The sequence below is a fragment of the Pleurodeles waltl genome, chromosome 4_1 (genome assembly GCF_031143425.1).
Source record: "Pleurodeles waltl isolate 20211129_DDA chromosome 4_1, aPleWal1.hap1.20221129, whole genome shotgun sequence".
Lineage (NCBI taxonomy): Eukaryota > Metazoa > Chordata > Amphibia > Caudata > Salamandridae > Pleurodeles > Pleurodeles waltl.
The window spans coordinates 526711911-526730132 of record NC_090442.1 but is presented as its reverse complement, the minus strand read 5'-3'; the positions used below and the strand labels follow the sequence as shown (position 1 = coordinate 526730132).

At 42.9% G+C, this 18222-nt stretch overlaps 1 protein-coding gene across 1 annotated transcript in view; it reads left to right on the top strand.

The window, feature by feature from the left end:
- PDZRN4 (PDZ domain containing ring finger 4) overlaps positions 1-18222 on the top strand; it is a 469963-nt gene that overhangs the window by 204276 nt on the left and 247465 nt on the right. The window lies entirely within an intron of this gene.

The following is an 18222-nucleotide window of genomic DNA, read 5'->3' as shown; positions in this document are numbered from 1 at the left end:
TTCTGCCATAGAACATCATTTAAAGCAGGACGATACTGAGAGCAAATATTAGATGAGGAAGATACATTGAAAGTTAATAACTAGAGCATCCGTTTCAGCAAATTAAGCTTGAAGCTGAGACAGTATAACAAAAGGAGTATTTGGTAAAATGCCTAAAGTTCTTCATTCTGGAAAATAACCGATTAAATGACCTCGGGGTTATTTTTTTAATTTTTTACTTTAACTGATGTTTTGTTCAATCAACTGGGCCCATAGAGCCGTGCCTCTGCTGGCCAAGCCGTAAGCCACCACCATAGTTAGAGATGACTCCCACTGAGGTAGGAAATTATGCCGAAATTTCATGAAACTTCTCCGGCAATTTGGTAAATTTCACATTTTAAGTTGAAATGTGGTTTTCCGGTATCTTATGTGATTTTCTGAATATTTTTTTAAAGGAAGGACATACTTTACATAGATAAATCACACTAGCAGGAGACATTCAGGGGCATATTTAAACTCTGTTTGCGCCGTAATTGCGTCGTTTTTTTTGACGCAATTCCGACGCAAAACTAACTCCATATTTATACTTTGGCGTTAGACGCGTCGAGCGCCAAAGTCCATGGAGTTTTTAGCGTGGACACCTACCTTGCGTTAATGATATGCAAGGTAGGCGTTCCCATCTAAAAAAGTGACTCCGAGGCATGTGCGCCGTATTTACACTCCCGGGCAAAATTCACGCCCGGGAGTGGGCGGGTCAAATAAAATGACGTGCGGCCGCTTTTGCACTGTTTTTTAGCGCCTGGACAAGGCAGGCGTTAAGGGACCTGTGGGCTCGGAAGGAGCCCAGAGGTGCCCTCCCATGCCCCCAGGGACACCCCCCTGTCACCCTTGCCCACCCCAGGAGGACACCCAAGGCTGGAGGGACCCATCCCAGGGACATTAAGGTAAGTTCAGGTAAGTTTTTATTTTTATTTTTTTTGTGGCATAGGGGGGCCTGATTTGTGCCCCCCTACATGCCACTATGCCCAATGACCATGCCCAGGGGACAGAAGTCCCCTGGGCATGGCCATTGGGCAAGGTGGCATGACTCCTGTCTTTGCTAAGACAGGAGTCATTTCTATGGGGGTTGGGAGTCGAAAAAAATGGCGCAAATCGGGTTGAGGCGAAAAATTTGCCTCAGCCTGACTTGGCCCATTTTTTGGCGTACAATCTCCATATCCCCCTACGCCGGCGCTGCCTGGTGTACGTCGTTTTTTTCCTCGCACACCAGGCAGCGCCGGCGGCTAACACCGGCTAACGTCATTGATTAAATACGGCGCCCGCATGGTGCTTCAGAATGGCGTTAGCCGGCGCTAATTTTTTTGACGCAAAACTGCGTTAGCGCAGTTTTGCGTCAAAAAGTATAAATATGGCCCTCAGTGCGACATTTCCAGCGCAAATAACCCTCACCCAAGGAAAAATTAAGCAAAATCGCCTAATACATTTTTTTGAGACGTTTTGCAGATTTCCAGTAATGTGCCATTGATGAAATTTGGAATTTTTTCTAGTATAATTAAAATTATGCCCAGGGCTATTATTTTACTGAAAGTGGTGGTGCCACCGTGCCACCGCGACAAGAGCACATTTGACAAAATTTAAATCATAATTAGCCACCTTCATGTCGGCTGTCTGGCGACTGTTTTGATTTTCAGAAACAAATCGCAAAAGCAGGAGATTGTTTCTGTAAATTAAAGAAGCAATATCTTTAAAGAAGATGTATTGCCTTTTAATGTTCTCTAAGACTATGGTTTACCTGGTCCTTCCATATATGAAAAATATGCTTTGGAAGGACCGCCATAAAATAGTGTAGCCATTCTTCTGTTGGAAAGGCTTCCAGCTAAAGATTTCCGACGACATAGCCTGTAACAACCACACAGCAGGGGCATATGCTGTAAATGTGAGCAGATGTCCAATTGTTTTAAATTGTTGCATTAATTCCTTTGAAGGCACAAAATAACTTTTACGTTTGGCCACCTTCCCCTCTGCAGTAGTTTGAAACCGTTCCAGTTGTCATTTCTTAGGCTGAGGGCTAATCATTCTTAAAGCAAAAGTTACTGAATTGGAAATTAATTGTACTGCTCAGTACTTAGGTTGTCTGCATATATCATTTCTATGTGTAATGGCAAAAAGGAATGTGTTTCCAAACCACTGAAGATGTGACAGTCTGCAGCTTCCCAGAATGATAACATGTCATTATTCATGTTGCCCTTCATTAGATTTTCAGTTCAGGTTTTAACAATTCTTTTAATTTGTCAATCACAAATCAGCAGCTTTTTTGCCATGATACACGCTAAACGCCTCTTCAAGGAGGAATTAGCACCCTGGGGTTTTGGCACTGGAATATAATACGCACTTTCATTCTGTTAAGCTATTCAGTATTCTGGGAGGTGTCTGAATTTCACAAATAGACATGGGATAAATACCCCCTGCTGTAAATTACAATGATAGTGGAAGTCACTGAAAAGTTCCACTATAAAGTTATGGAACTCCAAGGCTGCTTTTGGAATGGTATTTTCCCCAAAAAAGAAGCAATAGCATTGGCCTTTTGGCTGATGATGTTCTATTGTTTTTCATTGCCTGAACGTTCCTGGCCCTTCTGATCTTCATCCTTCTGCCAGTTATGACTACAGAGTGCCTAACAGCAAACTGTCATGAACCTAAATTGGAAAAGCAGAGGGCAGGACTCTGGGCTGAAATGTGGTATTGCTATGTAGATCTTATCTGCACAGTACTAAATATTTAAACCTACTTTTAAAATGATTTTCAAGTTTAGGGTAGAAAGTAAGGGCCAGATGTAGCAAAGGTTTTTACCCATTCTGTGTCTATGGGAAAATGTGTTTGTACATATGGCCCTAAGTCCCTGACCAAAGTCCGTGTGACAACCATTATAACTGCGCTGGCTGAGCCAATATGTTTTCTAGAGAAAATGACATAGGTCTCATGGTAGGTGCTTGTAAGAAAGTGGATTACTATTTGGATTGGGCAGTCACCCACCCAGTGGCATTACGTAGGCCCCTGCATTGCAGTAGGGCCTTCGAGCTCCATGGGTTTCCCTTAACACAGTACCCAGGCCTGACAGCTCCTGACTGAGTTTGGAAGGTGGACCCCTCCATGTACCTGGGGGACACCCCCAAGTTTTGTTACACCACTTCACCCACCCCAAGGAATATTAACACTACGTCATCACAGTGAACCCCAAAAGTCTCTAAATTGACCTAAACTCAATCCCCTGGTATCCATGGCACAGAACAGGCTGGCAATTTGTAAAGTATTTATGGCATTGCAAATCTGACAACATTGCAAACACCAAATAATAAAAAAATCCCTTAGCTAATTTAATAATAGAGTACAGTTTCATTTAATAAAATGACATTGAAATGACAAAAAATCCAATAAAGTGCATCCAGCGACATTCATTTTTCTAGATTTAAGTGAGCATGCGCTAAGTGCCAGTGATACTCTATGGGCATAGTGGTCTGGGGCCTGGGCACAATTTAAGGGTCACTGTAATGGAGCAAGGGTTTGATACTCCAAGTGGGTTTGTGCTAGCCGAAGATTTTACCCTCTGGCTTAGGACCTGATTTAGAGTTTGGCAGATGGGGTTACTCTGTCACAAATATGATGGATATCCTGGCTGCCGTATTATTATTATTCCATTATATCCTATGAAAATTGTAATACGGCAGATGGGATATCTGTCATGTTTGTGACGGAGTAACCTGTCTCCCAGACTGGGAATCAGGCCTTTAGTCTTTTTAAGAAGATGAAAATACTCCAGTGCGGCAAGTCAGAAATTTTATCAAATTAACATGCATCGATATTGGGCTTTGTTTCTGTAACTTCCCACTGACACTCTTGACGTGTTGGAAATCCAAATGTCATAGCTTCTGGAGCAGCTCTTCTAGGTCACTTTTATGACTTCCAGGATAACACTTGAGGGCCAGACCTTATTCTAGCAGAGGTCACCAGCAGGGTCCAGTCCAGGTCTTGTTGTTACAATCAAGTGGTCCTTCATGAAAAAACGCCTCTTGCACCTTATTCTGTCCCTGTTGAAACACAAGAGGTCAACCAACTGATCCTCCACTACTCAATCCTAGGTACAAGAACAGGGCCAGCCGCTCCGGACTCCACACAGGTCGCAGACAGCAGGTCCTTTTCTTCTCTGATCTTCCACAGATTCAGAGAATGTTTTCAGGAGCTTTGAGTGCTGTGTCAGCTTGGTAGGTTTTCACTAGCCACAGAATAGGGGTGACTCCTGGACCTTACTGACTAACTGACGAGGAGAAAGTTCCTGGGAGCACCCTTTCCCACTTTCGCACCACATCCTGTTTATCTTACTGCAAATCCAACATAACATTAAAAGAGGATTGTTGCAAGCAACACTTAAACCAGTTCATGAATGTTGAAAAGACCCAAGCATGATTTGTAATAGATCTTCTGTTCCCAGTGAAAAGGTTATTCAGAAGTGTTCACTGCTGTTAGTGAACAAGCATTTTGTTCCTCTTCATGCATCATTTTCACTACAGAAAATAGTTCTGTGCTTATATTGGCATAATTATGTAGTGTTGAAAGAGGTTCTCAGTTTCTTAATTTGTAAAAACAGAAAAAAATGGAATAAAATACGTGCCAGGACTCTCGTCTGGAGGACACTGCAGCTATCACCATCAATTGTCCCTGCCAGCCCTGCTAATGACTACCAACAAAACAACTAACCATTACACTCCTACAAGTATGACTATTCAGACTACTCTAGACCCCCAAAGCTGTAGGAATTGCATGGGACTCAGGTATTAGTCACTTTACGTGTGTGTTGAATTAATAAACAGCTGTTGTTGTGTTTATACCTACATTAGGCAGACAGCACCACCATGTGGCAGACTGTCATAAGTGCCAGAGCTGATAATTAAGTGCCAGTGCTGAGCATTGGAAACCACCAGCTCAGATTAAGCAATTGGGTTTCCTTATTTTCACATAGATCTACAACAGTTCTATTTTCAGCCAGTGGTCTGCAGGTAATTTGATCTTACAGTCTTGTAAATGAAGCTGATATAAACATGATCATGGTAAGAATAGCCATGGTCAAGCTTTTAAGAGCTGTGCAATATAACTCCAGTTGCCTGTCCCACAACAGCAGACAGGGAAAAATAACTGAACAAGACAAATGCAGAAGTTCCTCAAAGTTTGCATTAGACATGGACTGCAATGGCAGCTGTAATTCAAACAGTGCAGACCACGATCCCAGCATGCACTACATCTGAAATGTGTTTCATTTCTCTCCCCTCATGTATGCAGTAACTAAACTGGAAGATGGAAATGTGTGTTTATTTTGCTAAATTGAAAATTAAATGAATCCTCCAATGTGTAGGAATCTTTTTAGTTGTGTTGCTGAAACTGAATATCATGACAACTGTTAATGCTAGGATGCTAGTAAGATGGTGAATAAAGCTAGAACCACAGATATGACACTTTCTGGGCACTCTGGGTTATGAATGTAGACTCACATTTCTTTTCTGGAAAGGATTTCCTACTGCACTATGTATATAGGGGTTTGAGGGACAGTCGACTACAGGGAGGTCAGGCTTCCCCTCCCGGGCAGTTTGGGAGGGTAGTGCAGTCCAGGACTGCCATTTTATAATTGGACTACATACATAGGACATATAACCCAATGATATATAAGGGGCTAAGTTGGGCCCCCTGCCACCATTTTAACTACAGGTGACCTGGTGACTGGTGGCAGAGAGATAGTTTGGCTTCCTCATTGTAGCCTTTTTTGCAGAGTTTTGCAGTAGTAGCAGACTGGTAGAAAGTTAGTTGCACTCACCTTAGTGTTGTCATGGCGGATTCGAAGGCAACAGTAGCTGAGGCAATGAGGCTTCTCTGGGAGGCTGGGCTCCTTGATTTGGTGGGGTTTGATGGCATTATTGCGAGTGCAGCACACCCAGCTCTTTGGGCATCCAGGAGGGTAGTCAAAGCTCTTGTAGCATGTTCACCACTGAGGAAATGGTGTGCAGCATTGGTGGCCTAACAGGTAAGTGCCAGGGGCTGCTCTTTGTGGCAAGAGAGCAGCCCCCATGGTGTTGGGAGACAGGGATGGGCTGGGAGAGGGGCGTGTCAGGACATTGTGCCAGATCCAACCCATGCAGCCCATGCAACTGCAAGGGGCGCAAGCGAGCGGAGTTGGGGAGGATTCACCGACAAGACTGCCCTAATGGAGGCAAGCGGCACATCCCTAATGAAGACAGAGGCCCAACAGCAAGAGAGGCCCATGTCTGCAGCTGCTGTAAAATGGATGCTGATGATGCGAGCGGTGCCTGCAGAGCCACCCATAAGGGCGCAAAGGTTGGAAAGACCTGCTTGTTTGGGGGAAGGGGAGGCTTGACCGGAGCTGTGTTGCATGAGCAGGGTGGGGGTGGCCCAAATACCACGAGACAATGGGCAGTGTCCCTGGAGCCCCTTTAAAACTGAGGGATTGATAATGGAGATACTTGGCTTCGGGGGGACTGGTTACAAGCTGGACATTGGGGCCTTGGCAGGAGAACCAGCCTTGCACAAGATGTGTTTGGGGCCCCATCCTTGGGGGACCCTCAAGGAGTGGGGTGACTAGAATGAAGGGGGCAGGCTACATGGAGCGAGCAGGATTCATGCCTGGGGAAGCGGGGTGGCTGCAACAGGCCCCAGAAGAGCTCCAGTCATGGTGGGCAGCGGTGGGCCCTTGGGGGGAGGGCAAAAAGAGGGGGTGGTGAGCTGTGGGTCCCACAAGAGGGGGATGACAGACAGGGAGAGGAGATATATAAGAACGCAAAACAGGCCAGGGGCCCCCGTCTCCTCTGGTGGCAGCCATATTAGAATGGAGCGGGGATGAGGAAGAGGGATAAAGATCCAGGGGCAGAGGGGTTAGTGGGAGTGGCTGTGCAGCTGGACTCAGGAAAAATTGGGGGCCTGGGGTACTGAGGAAGGTGAGGGATCAGACATAGGTTTTGGTGTTTGGGACCAGCAGTTAAGTTGGGCCAGCTGCAACAGGCACAGGGAGCAGTACACCAGACCTGTTGTCTTTTTTACAGGAAAAGGAGCAGTGCAGGTTTCCAAACTCAGTAGAGCTGAGGGACGCTCGAGTGTACCAAGGTGAAGAGATGGCTGGGTCATGTTCTTTTCACCAGAGGTCATTGGGAGAGCTCAGGAGGTGAACAGACGAAGGTGTGGAACGGTCTTATCTGCCCCACTGGCAGGTAGGTCTAGGTTGCTCTCTGGCCAACACAACGCAATGGACAGGAGGGTGGCATCAGCAGTGTGGTACAGAGGGGTCTCTTCAGCCCACCTGGACATGACATGTAGCCCCACATTGGACAAAAGTGTAACTGTCTCCACAAATACCAGGTACGCATGCCAGTTGGGCCAGAGTGGAGGACCCATTGGGCATCACGCTGGTTGGTTATAATGAAGACAGCTTTGTGGAAGTGTAATACAAAGTCAGCTTTTTGACTGCTTACAGTTCACCCGGATTAGTTTCAGCTGCTCGGTATGCATTTTGAAAATCAGTGGTAGGTGGGCAAGGCACTGCCAGTGGGTTGCTCCTTATCATGCAAATTGTTTGAATGCTTCAGTTCGTTTCTAAAATTGTTATTTACATGGAATACGTGCCATCAGCTGGTGATGCATTATTTGGACAATTTCTTCTTTGTGGGGGAGTCCAGCTCCCTGTACTGCCAGTGATTGTTGGGAAGATTCCAAGAGCTCATGGTGACCTCGGGGTTCCTCTGGCGCCCAAGCACAGTGTTAACATTTCTAGGCATTGAGATTGATTCATTGGAAATCAAGGCAAGATTGCCTCAGGAAAAACAGGAGACAATGCAGGCATTGTTAGGGGGCATGCTGTTGAAGGATAATGTAAAAGTTAGGGACATTCAGATTTTGCTGGGTCACCTAAAATTTGGGTGTAGGGTGGTCAGAGCAGGGAAGACATTCTGTAGGAGGTTAGGCTTAACACTTTTGGGTTTCTCTCTGCATCATCACCATGTACGACTGTCAGTAGGGTTCAAAGAAGATTTGAGGATGTGGTGTTTCTTTTTACAGTATTTCAATGGAATTCCTCTGGCAAGACTGAAAGATATGGATTGGGATGTGCAGATATTTGCAGATGTGGCAGGTGGTCAGGGTTTTGGTCAGGGTTTTGGTCTATATTGGAAAGGCAGGTGGTTTGCAGAAGAGTGGCCAGAACAGTAGAGAGTAGTGGGTAAAGCATTGTGTTTTTGGATCTGTTCCCCTTGGTGTGGTGGTCACATTGTGGGGCAAGGAGCTGGTGCATCGAAGGGTGCTTTTCAGGGTCAACAACATGGTAGTGGTGAACAGACAGTTAGCAAAAGAAAGGCAGCTGTTTAAAATTGTTGAGAGTTTTCATGTTTGGATGTCTGCGGCATATGCAAGGCATTGCGGATGCTTTGTCTCGTTCACAGTGGGGGAAATTCCGTGGGTTGGACAAGGATGTAGACAGACTCAAGAAGCCCATGCCAAAAGAATTGTGGTCAATAAGAAATACAGGAAGATGTAGCTGGTGGTAGAGGTCCTGACAAAATCGACTCAGAGGGCTTATGGTCAGGCATGGAAGGAATTCTTGGCATCAGGGGCACAGCACAGGGGGAGAGTGGTTTCAAGTAGTAAATGTCATTCAGTTTATCTTAGTGGAGAAGGTCTTGTCACAAGTGACCATTGCAGGTAAGCTGGCAGGGATATCCTTTATGGGGAAACCAATGTGTGGGTATGCCCCATCTGCAGGTGAATTCGTCAAAGGATGCTTGAGGGCTGGGCAAGAGAACAAGAATGCTTGGGGTGGATTAGGAAGCCATTGACATGGAAGTTGTTCTGTTCAGTCTTGCAACAGCTGCTGGCCATGTGCTGAAATTCCAAGGAGACTTGCTTATTCTCTTCCCTTATATCCTGGATGCTTTATGGCATGTTTGGCGTGTCCGAATTTCCGGGGCAGGGGCTGTTTAGGTTGGAAGACGTGAAAGAAGAGAAGGTAGGTGGGACATATGGCTCCAGAGCTCAAAAACAGATCAGAGAGATCAGTGGTAGCCTATGAGACTGTACACAATTGAGTCGCTGGGTCAGTGCCAGGTGGAGTGAGGTGACAGGTGGGCAAATTAAGGTGGGGTGATCAAGGGAGCAGTTTTCAAACATCCCTCTGGGGTGAAGGTTTCAGCTTTTAAGCTGTTCTCTGTGAAGTGCTAATGGCAGTGGGGGCCACACAGACAGAATATGATACACATTCTTTTTGCATTGGTACAGTGACTGAGGCAGAGAACGGGCTGGGCGCATGAAGATGTCATGAAACTAGGGTGTTGAATTTCTAATTGCTACAGGTGATAAGTGCGGGCATTGGGCGACGTAGAAAGTGTGCTAGGGCATGTTTCTTGAATTCTTACTGCTTTTTGTCTGATTGCAGGTTCCATGGCGGGTCTGACAGTGGATGATTTGGCCATTTGGGTGGCAGGCCACTTGTTCATCAAGTGTGCGGAGAGACAAGCTACTCAGATGGGGTTGGGGTTAATTTGGGGTTTGATAAGCACTTCTGTCTGAATATGTGGTGGGGAAAAGGGGGCATGGATAGGTGTGAATTGCTACAATCTTCGAATCAGATGTTAGATAGCAGTAGATGCCCTGACATGTTGGTTCTCCATTTGGGTGAGAATGACCTGGTGAGGGAAGAATAAGTGATGTTTATGAGAGCAATGAAAAAGGATTTGTTGCAAATTAAGACCCAGTGGGCAGGCTGATTTATTCTGTGGATGGAGTTCATACCAAGGAGGGTTTGGAGGGGAACCAGTAAGCCCGCAGCCATAGATAGGGCTCATAGGAAAGTGAATAGAGAGATGGTCAGGTTTCACAGGGAAATTGGTTTTGGGCGTATTTGCCATGCAGCCATTAAATATGTCAACAAGGAATTTTTCAGGGGTGATGGGGTTCATCTGTTCCTGGTAGGAATGGAGCTGTATTTGTTGAAGCTAAGGGACGTGCTGGTGAGGACCCTCAACATCAAAAGTTAAAACAGGGGTATAGCTAGTCAGTTGGGGTTGTGGGGTAGAAAAAGTTAGCAGGCTCCCTTTTTCTGGATGGCGGCGGCCTGGAAAGTTTTACATGAGCGTACAGAAATTTGGTTGGAATTGCCAGTCGGTGAAGCACGTTCTAAGAGAGGGCAGGCAGGAAATTCAATTTTAAGTAGAAGATGGTTAGTTGCTTAGAGGTTGTTTTATGCAATCATATGCAGTAAGAAAAAGGTTAGAGCTTAAAACTGCTGCAATGCATTACAATTCAAATGAGGTAGTTGCAGGTGGGCCATGTGGGCAGGACCACGGGGGATTGGGGGAGATTGCTATTTCACTTGATTTTTAATGAGGTGGTAGTTTTGTGAGGCAGTTTGCCCAGGTAAAATCTGTGATATGCACTTGTTTCAATAAAGCGGCCTTTTCCACACAACTTAAAAAGGTCAGTGGGCTGTGCTGCACCCCTCCGTCCCAAGGAGGGTTTAGGCAGTAGCCAGCTGCAGGGAGGTCAGCCACGAGCAGTTTGGGAGGCTGGTGCAATCTAGGACTGCCATTTTATAATTGGGCTACACACATAACATATACAGCCCAACAAAATATAAGTGGCTAATTTGGGCTCTCCTTGCCCAAATTTGGGGTACTGGTGACTAGTGGCAGGGAGATAGCTTGACTTCTTCCTTACCCTATCCTCCCACCCCCCTTGTTGCTAGCTTATGGGGTGGTCTTCTGTATGGGGTTTTGGTCCTTCTAGGGTTCCGTTATCAAAGCAGGTGCGGAAGGGGTATGTGTGTACTGTTGTCGATTGAAACAGGTGCTTAGGTTTGGCCTGGAAAGTTTTGCATGACTTTACAGAAGTTTTGATGACATTGCCAGTTGATAAAGCATGTGTTAAGAGAGGGCAGGCAGGAAATGCAAGTTTAAGTAGAAGAAGTTTGATTGCTTAGAGGTTGTTTCATGCAGTCAAAGGCAGTAAGGAAAAAGTCAAAGTTTGAAACTGTTGAAATGCATTACAGTGGGGCATGTGGGTGGGACTATAGGAGAGAGGGGAGATTGTTATTTAAATTGATGTTTAGTGAGGTGGTAGTTTTGTAAGGTGGTTTGCCCTAGTAGTTTGTGATGTGCACCTGTTTCAATAAAGCGACCTTTCCCACACAATTTTAAATGGTCAGTCGTCTATACTGCACCCCTCTCACCCAATGTTCCTTGTGTGTGCATGTGTGAATAACTTTGAACTTTCTGTCTCAGCATGGAATGGAATGCAGTGAAAAATTATGAGTGCAATTTTGGTAAATGTGTCAGGTGGAGAAGAGGGTTTGGTGTGCTTTGTGAGGGGAAGCTCCTCTTGTATACCCATGGCTTTACCTGATAAATAAACCTCATATGATTTATTGCTTGTTGTAGTGATAGACTGCTTACATCTGAAAACTAGAGACATGCAAGGAACACTCAACCTGAGTTTTGTGATGCCTTTTACTTGCAAAGGACGGTCTGTAAGTGCTTTTTGTTCAAGAACGTGCTTGACGTTTTAAGCGTTGGGGCATTGAAGAATGTAATTCCCTCCATGTGAGGTGCATTTGAAGCCTTGCGTGGCTAGAAAATTGGTAGAAATGAAAATACAGACGAACAGGATAGCAACTTGTATGGTGAATGGGGAGATTCACACATCGGGAGGCTTGTGCTGCACCCTACATCAGTTGTGTCTTGTACATCATCGCATGACATGCTTGAAACCACGTGAATACCCTCATCATTTCGTGGCCATATAGACCCTTTTGGATTGGTTCAGGCTTTCCTGCATGTTTAAAGCATCATCTGGCTGTCCAAAGCCATTTTTTTTAAATTCTATTTTGCATCCAGTTCAGTGTCATTTTGAAATTGTAGGACTACTAACGCTTCACTTAATGAAGCATGCTACTCCAGTGATGAATTTTTGACTTGTTCCTATATCACATTTGCTCTATCGAATGTCCGAATCTACATTCTTGGCTTCAAGTTTTACAATTTCCAGAATTGACAACTTAAGATTTAACATAAAGATTGACTTCTACAGAATATATAGAGGTGTAGTTTCCTATCCATGGCATTATGCACAATGATTGCAACGTTCTTTACTTTCCCAGTTACCCTGACACATAATTGTCAACTTTGTCCTTTCTTCAAAATGTCCAGTATTGTTCCTTTATATGTTTTTTACCATCACAAGGAGAACCCATGGATTGGGAAATAAAGGAAGCTGTTTTCTAAGCATATGGGGAAGTGCCTGAAGTAGATTCTTGCTCACCTAAAAGGAAATTATAACTTTTAAAATAGTGTCTTGGAGAATTTGTTCAAAAGGAATTTACAAACTTCCTTGTTTAGAAAGACCTGGCAAAATCGATGTATATGAATATGCAGATAAAACAAATGTGTGTGCATTATGCAAGGAAAATCAGTATAGTAATTTAAAGGTATAAATTCTGTTCTAAAACACCCGGGGTAAATTAATTCATTTAAAGAGTACGCATCTGTATTAGGATCATTAGCATCTACATGTGATTTTGTACCTATTGCTTATAAACAAGTATTACATTTTAATGAAGACCAAAAAAAAGTGGGTGGATCGGATATATCATTTGATGCAGCCCTTAATATAGCCAAAGTTGTAGAACATTCAGAACATTTTGTTCAAGAGTTTTTGTGTGATAAAAGTGGATGGGAAACCAAGCACTTATTTTGTGAACCCGTGTGGTTGGTTTACTATTTTGGGAAAGATGTAATTGAGGAAAACTGGGTGAATTGGAAATTACACTTGCCTTATGTTTCTCTTGGGGATTATACTGACCACAAAATGAATGTGATTGGTTATTTCTTGGCTGCTTTGGGCATCTTGGATACGTGCCTGGACAATCGTTATTGGACTGGCTTCACCAAAAAGGAAAGGAATAGGGATTAAACAAGATACAGAGCCAATCCTCCCATTTTAATTGTGAATACTACAGATTCTAAAGTGTTGGACTTAGGCCTCTCTGGAGGGTCCACCCAAACCTTTTGCCTTCACCCCTGCTGCTTTCTTGATCAGTTTTTGTTGGCTTTTAGGAGTGTGTGCCCTTTCCTGCTGCGAATAGGTGCAATTGTGATTATGCTCCCCCTCTAACACTTGAACAATTGTCTTACACCAGTCTGGTACATATAATATACTTATAGGTCCCTAGTAAAGGGGCATAGCATGTACTCAGGGCCTGTAAATTACATGCAAGTAGTTGGCCTGTAGTACGTTTTGTGCCACCCACTTAAGCAGCCCTTTAAGACGTGTATAATACCTACAATTGCAGCCTATGTGCAGTTTTAAACTACCAGTTGAACTTGGCAAAAAGTCCTCTTACCAGGCCCAAACTGTTCTGTTTAATCCATATAAGTGCCCCCTAAGGTAGGCCCTAAATAGCCCATAGGGAAGGGTGCATTGTATTTGAAAATCTGGACATGTACATTTGATGTTTGCAAGTCTTGATAGTGAAAAACTCCTACATTTCTTTTTTTAAGTACTGTGAGACATACCTCTGCCATAGGATAACATTGAGTTACATTATTACATTAATAAGTGCTAACTTTTGATTGGGAGCAGGTAGAATGGACTTAAATGAATTGTAATGTAAAAACATCTTTAATGTTAAAGTTGAATGTTAGAGTACCATTTTGTCAATGATACTTTTAGAAAGCTGGCATTTTTCTGCCATCTAGTTTCTGAGTCCTTTCAGGAGTTTCCTGCTGCCATGGTCTGTAACTTGCTCCCTCCTCAGAAATGCAAAATTGGCCCAGCCAGTGAACAGTAGGACCTGGGTGTATCTGCCAGAGTAGGGGGGAGAGTTGTTCCTTGACCCACTTACATTTCAAACGTGCTGCTTTCTGCACACTCACAAGGAACTTGATACCAGGCTTCTGTCACCCCAGAAATCTTGGTATCTGGGCAGGGAGGAAGAAAATTGCAGAACAATATGTGAGGGGAAAACTCCAGAAGTTTATTCCACTTCAACGCTGGCACCAGGTATAAATAGTGAACCCTCAGGCCCATTCTTCATTACACTCCTGTGGAAGATTACGGAACAAATTCCCTTGTACTGCAGAGGGCTATCTTGCAACCTGAAGCCTGCCTTGTTTCTCAGAGGACTTCTCTGCTGCTTTAGGTATACCTTGTTTCTCGGAAGACTGCTGTATTGCTACCAGAAGACTGCACTGCTTCTTAAGGCCTGCCTTGTTCTTCAGAGGACTGCCCTGCTGCTTAAGGCCTTCCTTGAGGCTCGATTAAAAGAAGACCATCTCCTTGAACTCAGGACTACAAGAGTGATTCCAAGGGTCAGTTGGCTAATCTTCTATTCTGAGCTACAGGGACACAACGAGCTTCAGAGGCCTCCCTTCAACTGCCCAGCTGGCCTGCTGCAACGGACCCTGCCCAGACCTTAAACTGGACCTGACTGAGCCCTGCTGACCTCTGCAAGAGTGAGTTTCTGCCCTCCCTTAAAAAAAAGTGCCTCCCTAGGTCCTGGACCCTCGTTCAGCATCACTTGAGCTCATCCTTGAAATCCTCACATTCTGAAATATGTGCTCCAGACTTTGAGAAAGTACATTTTTCAGCAGGACTAGCCTCGTCCCTATATCCAGCCTGCACTCCATCGTGGTTGGCATGAACTTGTGACTTTGTTCCGTTCTAGCATGACTGGAATCCAACAGTAAGTGCTTTCTGCTTCTTGGCGCTATTTTTACTTAAACGTTTAAAATTGCATGTCTTCAATACTACTGATTGGATTTGTGGTGGTTTGGTGTCAAATTCCCTATTGAAAGGTAATCTCATTTTCAAAATTATTTTGGGAATTTTCTTGTGTTGTGTTTTCACCTTATGACTCTTAGTAGGCTACATAAATACTTCCCACATTGCCTTTAAGTTAAGTCGGAGTGTTTTTGTGCCAAGCTACCAGAGGGTTAAGATAAAGTTAATTTAGGGACTTTTGCAGTTGCCTGAGTTGCATGAGAAGGGTTTACACTTCCCCCAGCCAATATCCCATTTTCTCATTTATGTTACTTCTGAGTCAGATAAGTATGAAAATAACTTAAAGAAAATGTCTAGCTTGGGGTTCTGTGACAAATTAGGTGAATATAAATGCTTCAAATATCATATCATTTTTTTCGATGTTGTACCTGTCAAACAGTGGGTAAGAAATGTACCTCTTACTTACAAAAGCACATTGAAAGAATCGTTATCAGATGTATGTGAGAAAAATATAATTAAACCTATAGAATCTTCTCCATGTGTGTCACAGTTGTAATTTGCATTAAGGGGTCAGTAGAAATGAGGCTATGCATAGATCTTCATGGTCTCAATGAAGAAATCTATGTGGACTCTCATCCTTTATCAACTTTGCCTGAGATAATCACCACTTTGGCTGTTACGTCTGTTTTTTGATGTTCGATCAACTGGAGCATATCATCAGGCAGCTTTGGCTGATGACTCCAGGTATTTGACTACATGTGTTACACCAGAATGCCTTTTGATTTAGCTAGTGAAGCTTCTGTTTTCAAAGATGGATGGCAGAGACCATGGAAGGCATTCCAGGACCAGTGGCTTTCCAGGATTATCAGCAGACGTTTGCGTGAACCGTGTTAATGGCCTGGTTTAGATGTCATGGTGGCCTAGTTAAGATGTCACTTTGACCATGTTTAGTGCTACTGCCTTTCAGCTAGGTTCTTGCTATAGAAATACTATTTGCATACATACATACGTAAATGAGTCCTGGCATGTAAATTGTGTTCTGGCAGTGATAAATCAGCTAATGCTATTGTAATTGAGTCTAAACCCTGTGGAATAGCTAAAACACCCATGCAGAATATTAGGCATTGATTAAAACCTTAGCAGAATTCATGCAGGCATAATTTGCATAATTTCTGGAATTTTGCATTACACTTTTTGCAGGAAATATCACACCATTAGGCACTTGATGTAATTACGTGCCTTTGTGGTAACATTTTTACCAAGAATGGCACCATTTGTAGTAAAAAAAAATGTACAGCAAATACATGGAAATGTGAGTGGCTGTTATTCACTGTGGTTTTGTTTCAATGTGTCCTCACGCTACAAATTGACAGAACACATTTTGTGATAATATATTGCATTTTGTATAGTTGCATACTTTTACATTCTTTTTCTGAAAGTTTGTGCAATTGCACCAAAACAAATTATATGGATTTCTCACAACCCTAGTATTGGTATTGTGGTCCCATTCTCTGTCATTCCCAAACAAGAGTCATATGGGATAGTTGTAAATGGCTAATTTTCTAAATGACCAGAAGTAAAAAAAGGTGGGCATAGTTACATCAGAGATTGTCATAGAATTCTATGATGAGTTATTCTGCAGAGACTGTGCTTCTGACATAATTGTATCATATAATGGTGCACAATTTCTAAGCAGTTTAATTAGGGAAATGTTAGCTAAGTTTGGGACTCAGTATAGATGGATCTCTGTTTTCCTTCCAAAGGATAATGGTCAAGTTAAAAGATTTAACAACATTATTAGGGGTCTACTTAGTTAGCCACTATGAGTGGATTAATTGGAAGAAATCTTTAGAAGCCACATTACTTACAGGATCACACCTAATTCTATTTCTCCTTTGACTCTGAACTTTTGGGGGGACACAAAGCAGGTTCTAAGTTGGTCCCTTTGTGGTTAAATAATAAATGTGACAGAGATTTTGAGATTGAGTACTGTTGTGTCAGAAAAGCTGTAGAACTCCACTTATTATTGCTGTGTCAGAAAAGCTGTAGAATGAGATTTTCTTTGGACAGCATGAATCGATTATGCAGTAAACATTTGGTAAAGAAAGGTAAACGTTATTGATTCTGGGAAAGAAACAGCACAATAGTCTAATATTGTACAATTGACTGGGATCATGATGGCACTGTATGGAATTTCCGTAGGATATCTTTGTGTTCAAGAGAAGTAAGCATCAAGGCAGGGAAGGGTTTGATTACAGCAAGAACAAAAATAATGTGTTTCTAAATTTGTCTAAATGGATGTGTTTGGTGGATCATCTGTAATATATCAAGTTGTCTGGTCAAAGGCTGAAGTCTTAATGATAACATGCAGAAAGTTAGGAGAAGTGCACAGTATTGTGAATGTCCTTCAAATTTGGGGGATTATGTTGTGTAAATATTCTTTGTCTTATATGACTGTTGTACTTTTGTGCCAATAAATCTTTTTTTTAGTTTTAGTACTTTTTTATGTATATATGATTTTTATGTTTTATACTTATAATTGCACTCCATATTCCTGTGCATAACTTGGTGCTTGTTTTTATGTTATGGGATATTATGCTGTGAATAATTATGGGTGGAATGTTGGTAAAGGTGCCAGTTGGAGAAGAGTGTTTGATGTGGTCTGTCAGGGGAAGCTATTGTTAGATCCTTACGACTTTGCATGACATATAAACCTCTTTTCATTAATTAATTGTTGGACTGGTAGACTACTTTCACCTGCAACACATAGGGCCTGATTTAGAGTTTGGTGGAGGGGGTTACTTCCTCACAATCATGACAGCTATCCAGTCCGCCTTAATACGATCCCATTATATCCTATGGGAGTTGTAATACAGCGAATGGGATATCCATCATGTTTGTGACTGAGTAACCCTTCCACCAAACTCTAATTCAGGCCCTTAGTCTGCAAGTACAATCAGTAACCACAATATTTTTAAAAGGTTGAATATTTTGTTATAGCTTGACCAGAAAGTCAAAGTATGTAGACCCTACTTTTCGTACCATGCTACACTCAACCCCATATAAAGCCCATGTATGATGACGGTCAATTGAAAATCTAAGAAATGTATTCTTGCTCTCAGACCAAAATCCTGCACACTGCTTTAATGAGAATATCCTAAATAGCAGTGTTTTTGCCCCACAATGCAGTTGACTTCTTCACTAGCAATTTGAAATGTATTTAAAAGTACCTATTGACACAATTGACTTACTGGCACCCAAGTTCAAAAGATTAGGTACAAAAATGTAACATACTGTACTAGCCAGCTATTTAATGAATGCCATTTAACCTCCAACATTTTACGATGTCTAATAAGATAACTAATGTCACATGGGAAATGCCAAGATACTTATTAATCAGGAGTGCTTTTCTATTGTTCAGCAGTA